Source organism: Orcinus orca, chromosome 3 (genome assembly GCF_937001465.1).
Source record: "Orcinus orca chromosome 3, mOrcOrc1.1, whole genome shotgun sequence".
Taxonomy (NCBI): Eukaryota; Metazoa; Chordata; class Mammalia; order Artiodactyla; family Delphinidae; genus Orcinus; species Orcinus orca.
In genome coordinates this window covers 60,204,142-60,224,435 of record NC_064561.1, presented here as the reverse complement: position 1 = coordinate 60,224,435, position 20,294 = coordinate 60,204,142, and the positions used below count along the sequence as shown (strand labels likewise).

The following is a 20,294-nucleotide window of genomic DNA, read 5'->3' as shown; positions in this document are numbered from 1 at the left end:
AAACACACTAACATTCGAATTATAGGGGTCCCAGAAGACAAAGAGGAAAAAAAAGGGACTGAGAAAATATTTGAAGACATTATAGTTGAAAACTTCCCTAATTAGGGAATGGAAATAGTCAATCAAGTCCAGGAAGCACAGAGTGTTCCATACAGGATAAATCCAAGGAGAAACACGCCAAGACACATATTAACCAAACCATCAAAAATTAAATACAAAGAACAAAATATTAAAAGCAGCAAGGGAAAAGCAACAAGTAACATACAAGGGAATCCCCAAAAGGTTAACAGCTGATCTTTCAGCAGAAAATCTGCAAGCCAGAAGGGAATGGCAGGACATATTTAAAGTGAGGAAACAGAAAAACCTACAACAAAGATTACTCTACCCAGCAAGGATCTCATTCAGATTCGACAGAGAAATTAAAACCTGTACAGACAAGCAAAAGCTAAGAAAATTCAGCACCACCAAACCAGCTTTACAACAAATGCTAAAGGAACTTCTCTAGGCAGGAAACACAAGAGAAGGAAAAGACCTACAACAACAAACCCAAAACAATTAAGAAAATGGTAATAGGAACACACATATCAATAACTACCTTAAATGTAAATGGATTAAATCCTCCCACCAAAAGACACAGACTAGCTGAATGGATACAAAAACAAGACCCATATATATGCTATCTACAAGAGACCCACCTCAGACCTAGGGACGCATACAGACTGAAAGTGAGGGGATGGATAAAGATATTCCATGCAAATGGAAATCAAAAGAAACCTGGAGTAGCAATTCTCATATCAGACAAAATAGACTTTAAAATAAAGACTATTACAAGAGACAAAGAAGGACACTACATAATGATCAAAGGATCGGTCAAATAAGAAGATATAACAATTGTAAATATTTATACACCCAACATAGGAGCACCTCAGTACATAAGGCAAATGCTAACAGCCATAAAAGGGGAAATCGACAGTAACACAATCATAGTAGGGGACTTTAACATCCCACTTTCACCAATGGACAGATCATCCAAAATGAAAATAAATAAGGAAACACAAGCTTTAAATGATACACTAAACAAGATGGACTTAATTGATATTTATAGGACATTCCATCCAAAAACAACAGAATACACTTTCTTCTCAAGTGCTCATGGAACATTCTCCAGGACAGATGATATCTTGGGTCACAAATAAAGCCTTGGTAAATTTAAGAAAATTGAAATTGTATCAAGTATCTTTTCTGACCACAATGCTATGAGACTAGATATCATTTACAGGAAAAATCTGTGTAAAATAAAAACACGTGGCAGCTAGACAATACACCACTAAATAACCAAGAGATCACTGATGAAATCAAGGAGGAAATCAAAAAATACCTAGAAACAAATGACAATGAAAACACAATGACCCAAAACCTATGGGATGTAGCAAAAGCAGTTCTAAGAGGGAAGTTTATAGGAATACAATCCTACCTCAAGAAACAAGAAACATCCCAAATAAACAACCTAACCTTACACCTAAAGCAATTAGAGAAAGAAGAACAAAAAAACCCCAAAGTTAGCAGAAGGAAAGAAATCATAAAGATCAGATCAGAAATAAATGAAAAAGAAATGAAGGAAACAATAGCTAAGATCAATAAAACTAAAAGCTGGTTCTTTGAGAAGATAAACAAAATTGATAAACCACTAGCCAGACTCAACAAGAAAAAAAGGGAGAATACTCAAATCCACAGAATTAGAAACGAAAAAGAAGTAACAACTAACATTGCAGAGATACAAAAGTTCATGAGAGATTACTACAAGCTACTATATGCCAATAAAATGGACAACCTGGAAGAAATGGACAAATTCTTAGAAAAGCGCAACCTTCTGAGACGGAACCAGGAAGAAACAGAAAATATAAACAGACCAATCACAAGCACTGATAGAAACTATGACTAAAAATCTTCCAACAAACAAAAGCCCAGGACCAGACGGATTCACAGGTGAATTCTATCAAACATTTAGAGAAGAGCTAACACCTATCCTTCTCAAACTCTTCCAAAATATAGCAGAGGGAGGAACACTCCCAAACTCATTCTACGAGGCCACCATCACCCTGATACCAAAACCAAACAAAGATGTCACAAAAAAAGAAAACTACAGACCAATATCACTGATGAACATAGATGCAAAAAGGTCAACAAAATACTAACAAACACATTCCAACAGCACATTAAAAGGATCATACACCATGATCAAGTGGGGTTTATCCCAGGAATGCAAGGATTCTTCAATATACACAAATCAATCAATGTGATAAACCATATTAACAAATCAAAGGAGAAAAACCATATGATCATCTCAATAGGTGCAGAAAAAGCTTTTGACAAAATTCAACACCCATTTATGATAAAAACTCTCCAGAAAGTACGCATAGAGGGAACGTACCTCAACATAATAAAGGCCATATATGACAAACCCACAGCCAACACTGTTCTCAGTGGTGAAAAACTGAAACCATTTCCACTAAGATCAGGAACAAGACAACGTTGGCAACTCTCACCACGGTTATTCAACATAGTTTTGGAAGTTTTAGCCATAGCAGTTAGAGAAGAAAAAGAAATAAAAGGAATCCAAATCAGAAAAGAAGAAGTAAAGCTGTCACTGTTTGCAGATGACATGATACTACATATAGAGAATCCCAAAGATGCTACCAGAAAACTACTAGAGCTAGTCAATGAATTTGGTAAAGTAGGAGGATACAAAATTAATGCATAGAAATCTCTTGCTTTCCTATACATTAATGATGAAAAATCTGAAAGAGAACTTAAGGAAACACTTCCATTTACCACTGCAACAAAAAGAATAAAATACCTAGGAATAAACCTACCTAAGGAGACAAAAGACCTGTATGCAGAAAACTACAAGACACTGATGAAAGAAATTAAAGATGACACAAACAGATGGAGAGATATACGATGTACTTGGATTGGAAGAATCAACATTGTGAAAATGACTATACTACCCAAAGCAATCTACTGATTCAATGCAATCCCTATCAAACTACCAATGGCAGTTTTCACAGAACGAGAGCAAAAAATTGCACAACTTGTATGGAAACACAAAAGACCCCGAATAGACAAAGCAATCTTGAGAAAGAAAAACGGAGCTGGAGGACTCAGGCTCCCTGACTTCAGACTATACTACAAAGCTACAGTAATCAAGACAGTATAGTACTGGCACAAAAACAGAAATATAGATCAATGAAACAGGATAGAAAGCCCAGAGATAAACCCACACACATATGGCCACCTAACCTTTGATGAAGGAGGCAAGAATATACAATGGAGAAAAGACAGCCTCTTCAATAAGTGGTGCTGGGAAAACTGGACAGCTACATGTAAAAGAATGAAATTAGAACACTCCATAACACTATACACAAAAATAAACTCAAAATGGATTAAAGACCTAAATGTAAGGCCAGACACTATCAAACTCTTAGAGGAAAACATAGGCAGAACACTCTATGACATAAATCACAGCAAGTTCCTTTTTGACCCACCTCCTAGAGAAATGGAAATAAAAACAAAAATAAACAAGTGGGACCTAATGAAATTTCAAAGCTTTTGCACAGCAAAGGAAACCATAAACAAGACGGAAAGACAACCCTCATAATGGGAGAAAATATTTGCAAATGAAGCAACTGACAAAGGATTAATCTCCAAAATATACAAACAGCTCATGCAGCTCAATATCAAAATAACAAACAACCCAATCCAAAAATGGGCAGAAGACCTAAAGAGACATTTCTCCAAAGAAAATACACAGATTGCTAACAAACACATGAAAGGGTGCACAACATCACTAATCATTAGAGAAATGCAAATCAGAACTAAATGAGGTATCATCATACCTCACACCAGTCAGAATGGCCATCATCAAGGAATCTACAAACAATAAATGCTGGAGAGGGTGTGGAGAAAAGAGAACCCTCTTGCACTGTTGGTGGGAATATAAATTGGTACAGCCACTATGGAGAACAGTATGGAGGTTCCTTAAAAAACTAAAAATAGAACTACCATACGACCCAGCAATCCCACTACTGGGCATATACCCTGAGAAAACCATAATTCAAAAAGAGTCATGTACCACAATGTTCATTGCAGCTCTATTTACAATAGCCAGGCCATGGAAGCAACCTAAGTGTCCATCAACAGATGAATGGATAAAGAAGATGTGGCACATATATACAATGGAATATTACTCAGCCATAAAAAGAAGTGAAATTGAGTGTTTTGTAGCGAGGTGGATGGATCTAGAGACTGTCATACAGAGTGAAGTAAGTCAGAAAGAGAAAAACAAATATTGTATGCTAACACATATATATGGAATCTGAAAAAAAAAATGGTTCTGAAGAACCTAGGGGCAGGACAGGAATAAAGACGCAGACATAGAGAATGGACTTGAGGACACAGGGAAGGGTAAGGGTAAGCTGGGACGAAGTGAGAGAGTGGCATGGACGTATATATACTACCAAATGTAAAACAGATTGCTAGTGGGAAGCAGCCGCATAGCACAGGGAAATCAGCTCGGTGCTTTGTGACCACCTAGAGGGGGGGGGATATGGAAGGTGGGAGGGAGACGCAAGAGGGAAGAGATATGGGGATATATGTATAAGTATAGCTGATTCACTTTGTTATACAGCAGAAACTAACACACCATTGTAAAGCAATTATACTGCAATAAAGACGTTAACAAAAAAATCATACCCACTGATGTCCAAACTGTCCTGAATCACTCTACACTCACAAGCAGAAACAGCTGGCATCAGAGAACTCTACAAATACAGCACAGAATCACATGGGATCTGGTCCAAGGAGACAGGCCTCCTCTTGCCTTGAAAAGTGGCATGCCGATGATCATCATGTTAGTTTACATTTTTCCCAGTGTCCAAGAATAGTTTCAGGGAGCAACACTGACTACAGTGAGTTGGGTGACCTCGGGAAAGGCTCTTCCCTCTTCTGATCCTCCCTTGGTAAAATGAAAGAGTTGAACTAGATGGTCTCTGAAGCCCACAAACTGTAACAATTACCACTTGTTATGATATAAAATTCTCTGAGCATTGGTTCATTTAAGACGTAGTAAGAAGTAACAATTTAATATCTAGCTGTTTCATACACAACAGCCCTATGAAGTTATTAATATTCCCATATTACAGATGCAGAAATTGAGGCCCAGCCTAGTTAAGTGTTTTGCCTAAGAACTTGCACAGAGCTGAGATTTTAACCCAAGCAGCTCAACCCACAGGTCTATGCTCTTACACTTTAATAATATTAATGAAAATACTAATGAACCAGTCATGTATAGTAAGGGTTCCAGATCCTTCTTTTCAGGATTTCTCCATTTTTATTCCATCAACAGTGTGTGTGTCAGCTCTCAGGCATCACCTGGCAGATGTATACATACATGTATACATCACCTACCTAAGTACTGGCATGTCAACCGCAGACAGGTCCTGACAGATCATCTGGGCTGGGTTTTCTTAACTCATTATCCTTGGGCAGCCATTAAAGGGTACATGAACTCTCTGAAGTTATGTGCAAAATGAGGGTGTGTGTAATTCTGAAGGCAGATGTCATAGGTTTCCTCAGATTTTCAAGAAGGTCCATGAACTTTTAGAGATCAGCCCATGTTTTGATAGTTGATAAAATTGACACCTAGGGATGAAAATGGACTTGCCCAAGTACACACAGCAAGGAGTGACAGAGCTGGGTTCAGACCCCAGATCACCTGGCCCAGAGCCCAGGCTCTTCGGTTACATCATACCGATTCAACTCGATACCCTCCAACATGCACCAAGGGCCTGCCACGGTCGAGATGCCTTAGTGGGGATTATACGCACGGCTCACAAGCTTTGGGTAGTTTTAGAAAATCGTCGTGCTTCATGTTTAATGCAAAATGGCATTGCGCCATTTCTCTAAAGTTCTTGTCATTGGTAACTACCATTGATCTGCCTGTCTGCTTGTCTGCTATGGATGAAAACTTAGCTCATGGCATTTCATTCATATCTAGTCCAGTCTGCCTATACTGGCCCCACTCCTGGCCTCCACAGATACTTAAAGTGGTCGGGCATTTGTATCTCATTACTTTGTTTAAAATAATCAGTTCAAAATAAAACTGACAACAGCTAAACTACACAAAGAAAAATGTGTTAATGACTGAACACTGACAGGGCAATCACATTGTCCTGACAAAGTTCAGATCAACCAAATGTGTACCCGGAAAACTGGACTTAGTAGAAATAAAGCCACAATAGAAAATTCACTCTGGCAGAAACTAAAATTTGATATGATTACATTTGATACAGATAAATCACAATTGATAAATAAAGCCTGCCTTGTAAAAATTCACATAAAGGAATGAATCCCTATAAAATTGATTTTGATAAAATAAGAAATGACAAAAAGTAGAAATGGTTTCACTGATTGAACACTGATATTGAAATTAAAATGGCTTAATGAGACAATTAAGAAAAATACTTTCTTGACAAAAATTCAACCATGTTGGTGCTTTAAATGCTTGCAGTTATAAGCATGGAATCAAAGCATCCTCAGTGCCAAAGGACACAGGTCAAAATGTCTGCCACGTTAAACACAGGTCAAAAGGAAAGTGCCAATACAGTGAGGACAAAAATTCCTACAGCTGTGTTTTGTAAGTGAAGATGCAATCATTTGCAGGCAATGCTCTGATGAGGCAGACAAACTGACATGACCACTGCCTTTGCAAAGCTCACTTGAAAAGCCAAGCAACTATCACAGACTATATTATTCTAGGCATGCTTTAACCCTAGGAGGTCCATGAAGATGCGAAACACCAAGGAGTAGATGTTATGAGTGGGGTGAGTGAAGAATTTCTCAAACATGCAAGGGGGTTCCAGGAGAATTTACTTTTCTTCCTGAACAAGAGGGGATCTCTTTCCTCTTGGTGATCCTTTTCTGGTGGTCCCAGGAGTTACGTGTCCCAGGTCATCTCCAATGCTAGGCAGACCTGTGGGCCTCATGCCCACCCACTCCGTTAACCTTGTCTTCTTTGACAAGGCTGGGGTCAGTGCCATGCTAGAGCTGGCTCAACCCACTCCTGAGAGCCAATTATTAAATTTCAGGAATTTGGTGAGCTGGTTGTTAGACACAGCCTTTATTAAAAGTTAAATTATATAAAGAATATAAACTTATGATCAAATATATCACCTTAAAAAGGGTAATAAATACTCAAAACTCATCACTTCCTAATTAGTTTAGTAGAATTTGCTACTAAGGCTGTTCACACCTATCATATGTGTATGGTAGATACTATATGGTGGTGTGCACATCTTCCCCAGCCCCATATTCAGCAACATCACATTAGCAGCTTGAAATCAGCCAAGGTAGGAGTATTTATATCACAGAAATTTGAAAATGCTACAAATCAAGACTTAATTTATGGATCTGTTGATTGTCTAGATTTAAGAAAGCAATGCTGGGGCTTCCCTGGTGGTGCAGTGGTTGAGAGTCCGCCTGCCCATGCAGGGGACACGGGTTCGTGCCCCGGTCTGGGAAGATTCCACATGCCGCGGAGCAGCTGGGCCTGTGAGCCATGGCCGCTGAGCCTGCGCGTCCGGAACCTGTGCTCCGCAACGGGAGAGGCCACAACAGTGAGAGGCCCGTGTACCGCAAAAAAGAAAAAGAAGAAAAAAAAGAAAGAAAGCTATGCTAATAATGCAGATTATACTTAAAGCTGTCAAGTCTATATCTGTTCCATGGTGATGAGCACAAAAAACTGAGGCAATATTCTTTCGAATTCAGGAAAAAAGTCATTCACACTATTGACAAATGAGTGATTTCCAACCTCTTTGTTGTTTCACTTTCGTCTTAACTTGTTAATGAAAATCTCAATGAACATTCATGTCAAAACTGTTCTTGTTATCCAATTGCAACCATGGTTGACTCTAGATACAAGAGTTCTGAATAAATCAACGAATGCATTTTCTGAGAATCAACTGGCTATGTGAAATTTACAATAAAAGCATTTATATTTTATTATTTGTAAATTGGGTACTGTACATCCTTTATAAAAGTAAAATGTATCATAACCTTGAGTATGCATATACACACATTTTCAGAGTTGTCACTTACCTCTGACTTCCCTCAGAAGCCCCTCATTCTCTTACCACAAGACCACCAGGACCTGCTGCAGCCACCAGGCCGTTAGGCCAAGTGAGGTCATGATGGGCCCAGGGAAGTACCTGGAAGCTTCAGGCTAGAGGAAGGGAAGGCCAATGTTTACAGTGAGGGCTGTCTACAGAATGACCTTCGTCTGTTCAGGGCCTTTATTTATTTTTACACCAGCCTAAGGCCTTTGACCCCAGTTTGAAGTCAAAGGACAGGAAGAAAGATCCTTTACTTCCATGAGGATTGGCAACATAGTTTGGCTGGCAGAGAACTCCAGGGCAAGCCCTGCCCTAGGACATCTCAGGGCCCTGGAATGACAGCTCATGTAAGAACTGGAAAGAGAATGACCCTACTTCTTCCTGGAGGCCATACATCATTTGGAGTCTCTGCAGGAAGCCCAAACTCACTCACATACCTCTCTATCTCATATCTGCTGGTGTCCTTCATGCCGGGGGACAGAGGGGGTACTTATTTATTTCATTATTTTATCCATGTATAACTTATATCCTAAATAATGCCTACCATGCATTCACATATTCATTCATTCATTTATCCAATAAATCAATATCAAGTACCTTCTGTGTGTCAGGCACTGTTCTCGTGCTGTGGGTACAGGGGTGACCCAGACAATCTCTGACCTCATGGCGCATAACATCAAGTGGACAATATGGACATTAAACTGGTTTCACACCCAGCTGGATGCAAACTCTAAGTGTTTGCTCTACATGTTCCAAGCTTAATTCATTATCTTCTTCACACAAACAAATACTCTTCTCAAATACCTGTCAAGAGAACCACATCATAGCCACCACTTATATAACATGTGCCAGGCACTAGTCTAAACACCTACATATATTAACTCACTTAATCCTCACAAGAATCCCACAAGAGAAGTACTATTATCACCTTCATTTTACCAAGAGCTTGAAAGCTTCTCTGAGATCACACATTTGATAAGCAGTGGAATTGTTCAATGGTACCACCATTCATCCTGGGCAGGATGTTCAGGTGAACAGGATCAATCTAGCTGAAGTTCCATGAAATTTAGCAAACGTCTAGCTTCAGTTTTATGCAATACTTGCAGTACGGATGAGGCTTAGATTGGTATCCTTATGCCACTTTCCACCTGCAGGACTTTGAGTAAGAGTTAATTTCTTACTTAACCTCCCTGAACTTGTTTCCTCATGTGTTCTATATGAACAATTATACTATGCAGTTATTTCCTGGGTGGGGTGAGACCATTAAGAGGAGTCAGTGATATAATGGGACCACACATCTGGGACCCTGGCCCACCCAAGAGCCCACAGGCTCCTTGAGGTCATGGACCATGATTACCTTGCTCACTGGAGTGTGAACCTAGCACATAAGAGTTGTTGAATATTGGATGGTTGGGTTGGTTGGTTGGTTGCATGGATAGATAGATGGATGGCTCTGTTTCCATTGTCCCACAGGAGCTATCCCTGACTCAGACTCTCCTTCCTAGAGCTTCTCATATGCATATCCAGTCTCGCCCAACAAGACCAACAGATACTCAAAGGCAGGGACTGGGTCTTTTGTCCTACATCTCACCACAGCCTCAACTTATGACTCACCAAGGAAGGCACCTTGGGATTCTGAAAAAACACTCTGCCCACTCAGGTCCCAAAATATCCTAATATTATCACCTGTCCCCTGGCACCCTTACTTCCAAAGAACTTTCAGGACTGAAGGGATTTCTTGTAATGCTTGGTGGATTAATGCTTGTATATACCGAGTTTCCTGGTCATTCGCCTCCTTAAGACAAAGGGGAACCATCAAATGTTCACAAGGAAAATTGTTCTCTTCAAGATCCTAAGTTCTAAAAAGAAAATGTGAAACCAGAATTACATAGTTATTGAAAGCACTGATTTTCAGATCAGACAGAACTGATTTTGAATCTCTGCAAGTGTCTTAACTACTTTGAGCCTAGATTCTTTCATCTGGAAAGTGGGGTTAATAACACGTTCTTTGTAGGGTCATTAGGATCAAGTCAAATACTATAGGTGTATTACTTAGCACCATGCCTAGCACAGGGCAGGGACTCAGCAAAAGACTGTGACTATCCCTTATTGTAATTGGTACTTCAGTGAAAATTAGGAAGAGACCAGCACATCTATAGCAATTCATCCTCAACAAATGAAAATTATGCTTATTATTCTCAATAAACTTTTACTAAGCACCTGCTATGAGTGTGAGCAGCCTTATCACCTAATTCCCTATGTCTCTCATGAGCCAAAAGCAGGTAGATTATGGTCTTAATACTTTCTCCCTCTCATAAGTGATGAGAAGTGGTCACAACCTGAATCAAAAGTTTCATTCATTCATTTTTTCTTTTTGACCCATTCATCAAACCTTTACTGAGCTTCTACCATGTGTCAGACACCGGTAACAACTCTGGGAATATAGAGGTGAGTGGCACAGGCAAGGTCCCTGCTCTCATGGAGCTTCCAATCTAGGTGGTGCACAGGGATTTTTTAAAAAAGCCAAACAGACAGTATAATTATAAACTGTGATAAGTGCCCTGATGCAAAAGTACAGGGATCTACAAGCACATGAAAGAGGGAGAGTCTAATCTAAGGATAGAAGAAGAAAGAAAGGGAGACACAGACTTTAACTGGAAAGAAAACAAAGGAATGCCACAGGACTTGGAAGAGGGTCAGATTATAAATCTAAATAATCCCTTAGGATTTTAAAACAACCAAAAATGCAGATCCTCCAAGTCATCTGTTTGGCTATCCTTCCCTCCACCCACCAGAGTTTGAAAGCTACATGTTCTAGGACAGACAAGTCTGTTTTGTTTATCTCATGAATAATTAGCTGTTTGGTCACAGGGATCACCAGGCAGCTGTTATTTCAGCCTGGCCCTTGGCAGTTGCCCTGGGGAGGAAAGCAGAAGTAAGTAGTGTCACTGCTGTCTGGGGCAATGTGCGGACGTCAGGGGCATTCCTATGAGCATCTCTATGAAGCAGATGTCCAATATATCCCCAGATGAACAAACATCAAAGTTCTCAATTTACAAGAAAGTTCAAGAACAAAAATGTCAGCTTCACACATAATATTTGGCCCATGAAAGAAAGGTAAAGTAGTTGAGAGTCATATACATTAGGTTTAAATATCACAGTCTACATCTAAAATGTTAGAATCAAAGACAGAAGAGATCACCTACTTAAAAATTCTTTCCAGAGATAAAGAATTTGCAATAGGTAAAATTTGCATAGGCAAAAATTTGCAATCCCAAATAAAAATAAAATAGAAGCTTAAGAAAATAGATAAGCATTCCTAAACATTGTGAGTCAGTTAAAAAACCTGTTCCTAACACAGTTTATGCATAAGAATTAAAACATCTCAACATGAGCATGGGCTTCTCCCTGGTTATTTGTTTCACAAGACACATTTGGAGGATGATGGTATCCCCACCAGCTTTCCCATGATATCAAAAGTAGGTAATTCTCTCACATCTGTGACCTCCCTTCTGCTGCTGCCATTCAAGCCGCACAAAACTCCGTTCACCTGGCTGCCTCACTTGCTCAGGTATCCACAGTCTTCTACTATTGGCTTAGGGGTCTCTTGCAAATTCGCCCCACTCCTCACCTGGAATCTTTAAAATCTAATTTATAATTTGTTCTGATCTATCACCATTGTGACATTATAAACTTTCTATTCCTCCTTTCATTTTCCATTTGGGAAAGATGGTTTATCATTTCTTCTGGACTTATTTGTCTGTGGTCAGTGATAACCTTCATATTTTTTCAAGATCTCCTAGAAAATCAGTTCTCTCCAATCCTGTTCTAGAGTAATTAATTTTTTGACTCACCAGAATCACCATATTGATTTCAGCCTAACATTCCAGGCTGCTGAAACAAGTTTTAACCTTGTTTCTATTCATGATCACATTAGTGATGGTACATGTCCCAGTGATGTGTCAACTGATAGAGACGCACAGTATAATGTAATGGGTTCGCACCCTAGTTCCAGCATCAGGGAGACATGACTTCAACTCTCACCTCGACCACTTACTAACTGGACTTAAGCAAGCCATTTCCATTTTCTAAACCTCAATGGAGATAAAAACAATAGTATCTTCCTCAAAATGTTGTTGGATTACATGAGAGAGTTCTCAAAAAGGTTTTGCATAGGGGCTAGTGCATAACGTTCATTCAGAAATCTCAACCATTATTTTTGTTTTGATATGTACACATTTTCTGGTCTCAATAAAGTTGTCCCATCAAATGATATATATGAAAGAACAAAAGCCAGAGCCCTCCAGGTCAGTGCTTTTCAAACTGCAGATTAGTGAATCTAGAAATCAATTTAGCAGGTCATAAGCTGGATATTTTTTAATTAGAATAGAATGTTTTTAAAAACGAATAGAATAGATCAAAGTGCATTTCATGGTGTAAGCACAAAATGGTGTTTTGTCAAACAGATACTATAGGTATATTTGTGCATATGTATACTGAGATACAATGTAAAAGGTATTTCTTACTGTATGTCATAGTAAAAACCAAACCAAACAAACAAACAAAAAATTTGAAAGGCATTGCGGTAGGCTGATCCAGAGCTCCTGAACACACTTTGGTAATGATATACTACTTAGGAGAGACACTACTGCCCCCTGCTGGAACTCTTGATTTCTCATGGAGAAGGAAGACCTCAGCCATCCACTCCCATACCCTGTCTGGAAGCTTACCTGGGGGGGAATGCACCCCTTGAGCTATCCTGATGCCCTGCGCAATGAGTCCAAGGCAGCACTGGAAGTGGCAGCCAGCGTTCTCACCTTTCAAATAATTCTGAAAGCACAGTGTCCTCCCCTCCCACCTGCCTCCACAGTCTCTCCCGAAAACAAAGCTGAGCAGCCCCGTGACTGAGTTATCCTTGGTCTCACCTCTGCCCTATCACACATCACAGCTGGGCAGAGCCTCCCCAGCCCCTAAGCAGCCACATGTCTCTGCTTCACTGAGCAGACTACACCCCTTGGAGGAAGGTGAACCGACTGCATGTTCTCAGAGCTGGGACCGCCAGCAGCCTCCATCCTCTAATGCCCCTGAGTTCTAAAATAACTGACTAGGGCTGGGGGACCAGAGGAGTACAGACTTGGAAAGATGTGCTGTCCCATCCAAGAGATAGGCCTCCACCAAGAGGTCTCACCAAGAGGTAAAGGTCCCAAGAGACCAGCAACCCTAACACACACCCCTGTCTTAAGATATGGAGCCCAGAACCAGATACACTTACTAAGAATCTACTTAGTCCTGCTTCAGTATCAGAGCTACCATGAATTGAGGGCTCATACCTAGTCATCCATACTTGAGGTCTCAAGTAAAACTCGAAGCAGAGTGAAAATTGAGACTGAAGAGTATAGAGTAACTTGCCCAGTCACTCAGCCAACTTCAGACCCAGGTGCCCTTGAATGCAGGACAGCATTCCCAGCCACTGCTCTAAGTCTGGCTGCACTTCCGAATTTCAGGACTTACACCAAGAAAGAAACAAAATATGACTGAATTGCAAAGTGGCAAATAAAACGTAGTACAGAAAAGAGTAAATCTTAACTTTAAAATAAATAAACTAATGGTTGGGTCATAGTAGGCATTTTTTAGAACATAAACCATTTTATTAATTTGCTTTAAAAATAGCCTCATTTGTCTTAAGTCTTGGATCAAGCTTCTTTCTTCCTTAGGTAAAGCCCTGCTCCCAAAGATAGATGTGCCTCAGCCATTTCCTCATCTATGAAATAAAGAAGGTAAACAAATCTATCAGGTCACCTAGTGTTTACACTATGTGCCAGGCATTGAGTGTGTTCAGTACTTTTACGTGTGCTGATACAATTCTTACAACACTGGGCTCAGAGAAGTTAATTAATTTGCTGAAGGTCACACAGCTAGTAAGAGACAGATTCTAACCCACATATGCCTGACTCCCTTGCCCCCACTAGGAACTGTTAGCTTGGTGAGTGCACGACTCATTCTCTTTAATTTTTCATTCTTCCCTTCCCCTTGTCCACACATCCCAATGGGAGCAATTATCAAAAGGGAAGGAGGTCAAGATCATGAAAAACAAGGAAAGACTGAGAGACTATCACAGGTCAGAGATGACTAGGGAAACGTGACAGCTAAATGCAATGTGGTACCCTGGACCCTGGATCACAAAAAGGACTTGAGGGGAAAAACTGGTGAAATCCAAATAAAAGCTGGAGTGTGTTGTTGCAATATCCAGCTAATGGGTCTCCCACCTTCCCTCCTGCTGCTCTGTAATCTGTTCTCAGGCTGCTTCCAGATTCATCTTTCCAAAGCACAAATCTGAGCATGGCTCTCTCACCTGCTTAGAACCTTTTCGTGGCTCATCCTCACACTCAGGATCTGTCTCCAGCTCCCCTCTCTGGAGTCTTCTCTCACTTCCCTTCCTTACCGCCCCGACTGTGCTCCAGCTTTGTTCAACTCATTGCTGTTCTCAGAAAACACCAGACCCTCTCCACCCTCTGGACCTTTCTTGACACATACCCTGTCTGTGAACCCCACCCAGGCTGCATGTAGAATTAAGTAGATATCTCTCTCTCTCAGGATTCAGTTTAGATGTCACTTCCTCCAGGGAGCCCTCCCTGATACTCTTGCTCCCATGCTTGGGTTAAATCCTCTCCCCTGAATTCTCATTGCACACTGTAATTAGCTCCCATCACAGTGCTTCCCATCCTGGATCATATTCATATCTGCCCCTTCCCCCTTATACAACTGAGTCCCAGCTTCCCTGAAGTGGGAAGTGTGCAGCCAGACATGGCATTGAATAGCACTGACTCCCACTGTAAGGAGGTCAGTCGTTTGCACTGCTTGCTCTGTTTCCCTGATTGCTCAAGGAGAACTGTGTTAGTTCGTCTTCAACACCCCCTGCCAAATGTTAATCTCTTTATTTTCAAATAATGCCAGATCAAGCCTAGGCTGGGCACTTGCCATAAGCAACAGGATCTAGCTTGAATTTAGTGCATTGTTTGTTTTCACTATATTTGTTTTTATTTATGTAATTCTTTTTTTAGAAAGCAATATGTTTTTCTTCTGCATAGACCAGTCATCCTTTATAAAACTGAGTAAAGGAAGTAAATCAATTTAGAAAACAATTGGTAAGTGGTTGTTCAGATGGCACATATGGTGATAAATACAACTGTGCATATGCATGTGCACATACGTGCACACAAATGTGCACGTATGCATGCATGCATAAAACTGTGAAAATCGCCCGGAAGGAATCATTTGTGCAGCTAAGTCCTTGGACCCAGGGTACTGCTGTCTTTGCCACAACTACCTGTGTGGCAGGGAGAAAATTACTTTTCTGTTTTTCAGTTTACTCACCTGTAAAAGAGAAGAGAAAAAAACTGGGCCATAAAAACATGATTTCATCTTCCAGATACAAGTCTCTCTTCCTGTTCATATGGCTTGGAAATAACCAGCTTGGAAATTTCTGAAAAGGAACCTACAGGAGGTCATACTTTTTATATTAGAGATCAGAGATCTGAAGTTTATAGAGGTTAAGTGACATGCCCAAGGGTCACATCATAATTTAATGTCAAATTCAAGACCAAGATCCAGGTCTTCCCACTCCGTGGTGAACTGTTTCTCCCTTCATTTCTGAAACCGTCCACCCCTATATACTTCTTTCCCCAGATAAACTTCTGTCAAAAGAGTTACATTCAGCTCAATATCAAAAAAACAAACAACCCAATCCAAAAATGGGCAGAAGATCTAAATAGACATTTCTCCAAAGAAGATATACAGATTGTCAACAAACACATGAAAGATTCTCAACATCGCTAATCATTAGAGAAATGCAAATCAAAACTACAATGAGGTATCACCTCACACTGGTCAGAATGGCCATCATCAAAAAATCTACAAACAATAAATGCTGGAGAGGGTGCGGAGAAAAGGGAACCCTCTTGCACTGTTGGTGGGAATGTAAATTGATACAGCCACTATGGAGAACAGTATGGAGGTTCCTTAAAAAACTAAAAATAGAACTACCATATGACTCAGCAATCCCCCTACTGGGCATATACCCTGAGAAAACCATAATTCAAAAAGAGTCATGTACCACAATGTTCATTGCAGCTCTATTTACAATAGCCAGGACATGGAAGCAACTTAAGTGTCCATCGACAGATGAATGGATAAAGAAGATGTGGCACATATATACAATGGAATATTACTCAGCCATAAAAAGAAACGGAACTGAGTTATTTGTAGCGAGGTGGATAGACTTAGAGTCTGTCATACAGAGCGAAGTAAGTCAGAAAGAGAAAAACAAATACTGTATGCTAACACATATATATGGAATCTAAAAAAAAAAAAAGGTTCTGATGAGCCTAGGGGCAGGACAGGAATAAAGACGCAGACATAGAGAATGGACTTGAGGACACGGGGAGGGGGAAGGGTAAGCTGGGACGAAGCGAGAGAGTAGCATTGACATATATACACTACCAAATGTAAAATAGCTAGTGGGAAGCAGCTGCATGGCACAGGGAGATCAGCTCAGTGCTTTGCAACCACCTAGAGGGGTGGGATAAGGAGGGTGGGAGGGAGATGCAAGAAGGAGGGGATATGGGGATATATGTATACATATAGCTGATTCACTTTGTTATACAGCAGAAACTAATGCAACACTGTAAAGCAATTATACTCCAATAAAGATGTTAAAAAAAAAGTTACATTTTACTTACAAAGCACAAGCAAACACACACACAATATAAAGACATCTTAAATAATGCAAAAGCAAATAAGAAAAGGATAAAAGCAATATTAGATTTCAAAGCATTAGCTCAGTTGAATAGGGAAGTAATGTAACTGAAAGCTGATAAAACATGTTACAGGTTTTCCACAAGGTTGTAATTCCCTCCTTGTTCTTTATTTAGATTAGATGCAAGGAGCCAGAAGCCAGGCAGGCCACTAAGTTTTGGGGGAGGATTAGGACAAAAGAGGGTAACTGATTCATCTTTGGCTACAACCTATGAATAATAAAACCTGTTTAAATAGAAACCAGGCCCAAACACCACTTCACTCACTCTCTGCGGATCATGAAAAACAGCATTAACATGATTCCAGGAGGAACAGTTCACCACATTTTTTTTTTTTTTTTTTTTTTTGCGGTACGCGGGCCTCTCACTGCTGTGGTCTCTCCCACTGCGGAGCACAGGCTCCGGACGCGCAGGCTCAGCGGCCATGGCTCACGGGCCCAGCCGCTCCGCGGCATGTGGGATCTTCCTGGACCGGGGCACGAACCCGTGTCCCCTGCATTGGCAGGCAGACTCTCAACCACTGCGCCACCAGGGAAGCCCTCACCACATTTTTAAAATGGAATTTTCAGACACTTTTAAAGAATATTTCAGCAGAGTAATTTGCATACAGGATGTAGTCATTTCAATGATACAACACAATGTTTTTCTCATTTTAAAAAATAGCCTTATCCTTGTCTTTGGAAATGTGCTGAACATTTTTATAACTGACCTGGTTAAGGGCAAATTTACCAGATTTACCAAAGTGCACAGAATCACAAAGAAATGGAAAGATATCCCACGCTCTTGGATTGGAAGAATTAATATTGTTAAAATGGCCATACTACCCAAAGCAACCTACAGATTTCATGAGATCCCTATCAGTTTACCCATGACATTTTTCACATAACTAGAATAAATGATCCTAAAATTTATATGGAACCATAAAGGACCCAGAATTGCCAAAGCAATCCTGAGGAAAAAGAACAAAAGCAGGAGACATCATCCTCCCAGACTTCAGGCAATACTAGAAAGCTACAGTAATCGAAACAGTGTGGTACTGGCACAAAAACAGACACGGATCAATGGAACAGAATAGACAGCCCAGAAATAAACACACACACACACAGTCAATTAATCTTTTACAAAGGAGGCAAAAATATACAATAGAAAAAAATACAGTCTCTTCAGTAAGTGGTGTTGGGAAAGTTGGACAGCTGCATGGAAATCAATGAAGTTAGAACACACCTTCACACCATACACAAAAATAAACTCAAAATGCCTTAAAGACTTAAATATAAGACATGACACCATAAAACTCCTAGAAGAAAACATAGGCAAAACATTCTCTGACATAAATCGTACCAATGTTTTCTCAGTCAGTCTCCCAAGGCAACAGAAATAAAAGCAAAAATAAACAAAATGTGACCTAATCAAACTGACAAGCTTTTGTACAGCAAAGGCAATGAGAAAGAAAACAAAAAAAACCTACAGACTGGGAGAAAGTATTTTCAAATGATGTGACTGACAAGGGCTTAATTTCCAAAATATACAAATAGCTCATACAACTCAACAACAAAAAAACAGCCAACTCAATCGAAAAATGGGCAGAAGACCTAAATAGACATTTCTCCAAAGAAGACATACAGGTGCCAAGAGGCACCTGAAAAGATGCTCATCATAGCTAATTATTAGAGAAATGCAAATCAAAACTACAATGAGGTACCATCTCATACCAGGCAGAATGGCCATCATTAAAAAGTCTACAAATAACAAATGCTAGAGAGGGTGTGGAGAAAAGGGAACCCTCCTACACCATTGGTGGGAATGTAAGTTGGTGTAGCTACCATGGAAAACAGTATGGAGGTTCCTTAAAAAACTAAAAACAGAGTTCCCGTATGATCCAGCAATCCCATTCTTGGGCATACATCAAAACAAAACTACAATTCAAAAAGATACCTGCACCCCTATGTTCATAGCAGCACTATTCACAATAGCCAAGACATGGAAACAACTTAAATGTGCAGCAACAGATGAATGGATAAAGAAGATGTGGTATATATACACAATGGAATACTACTCAGCCATAAAAAGGAATGAAATAATGTCATTTGCAGCAACATGGATGGACTCAGAGAAAGACAAATATCATATGATATCATTGCTTATATGTGGAATCTAAAATATGACACAAATGAACCTACCTAGAAAACAGAAACAGACTCAGAGACATAGAGAACAGACTTGTGGTTGCCAAGGCGGAGGGGTTCGGAGAGGGGTGTATTGAGAGTTTGGAGTTAGCAGAAGCAAACCACTATATACAGAATGGATAAACAACAAGGTACTACTGTGCAGCACAGGGAACTGTATTCAATATCCTGTGATAAACCATAATGGAAAAGAGTTTTTAAAAGAATATGTATGTGTAACTGAATCACTTTGCTGTACAGCAGAAATTAACACAACATTGTAAATCAACTATAATTCAATTTTTAAAACTACACAGAATCAGAAAAGTTTAACCAAATTTCCCAATGAAGTATAAAATGGGTAGATATAATGCCCTTCACCTAAATATATATACATGTATAGATATATGTGTAAGTATTTATGTGTATTTATGTATATATATACATGTATAGCTACATACATGTATATATGTGTGTGTAGGTATTTATGTGTGTATATGTATTTATGTATATATATATAAATATATATATATATGTATACTTGTAAAAATTGAGAAGTATCTGGCCAAACAGAAACTCACGTGAGAAGAGACTTCAAATGATAAGCTCAATGTGAGCCAACAGTAAGATGTAGCTGATGGGGAGAAGAAAAATCTTAATGTAATGTTAAAATAAAACATTAAATCACATTAAGTATGGTAATGACCCTCTTTGCTCTCCACCCACCAGCCAATACCAGTTATAGGAACCACACTATCAGAGGGACAGAAATTGGCATCTGGCCAGAGGAGAGTAATAGGTCAGTGGCAAAAAGAGAGAGGGTCTGTAACCTGAGACAAATGGGGAATGGTTCATGGCATGGGTCCCAGAGCCAAGCAAGCCTTCTGCAAGCACGAGATTCGTTAACCATTCTGGCATGCCTGTGCCCCGTCAGTCTCCCAGGAATGTTGTTGAAAGGACTCTGCATGGGAGGTTAGACTCATCTTCAACATCCCTCCCTTGGGGATTTTATGGTTTGTGGTGGGAGCAAAACCACATCTATCTTACGTGGTAGTGGACTAAGTCACTTCATTTCCTTTCTGGTGAAGAATACTCTAGAGTAGAGAGCATTTTAACAACCAACCAAGCTCCTAAGAGAAAATAAGATG

The 20,294-nt window shown here is 39.8% G+C and overlaps 1 long non-coding RNA gene across 1 annotated transcript in view; it reads right to left on the bottom strand.

Moving 5' to 3' along the window:
* Nucleotides 1–20,294, bottom strand: part of LOC125964012 (uncharacterized) — a 197,104-nt gene that overhangs the window by 1,198 nt on the left and 175,612 nt on the right. The gene's annotated exons all lie outside the window — the stretch shown is intronic.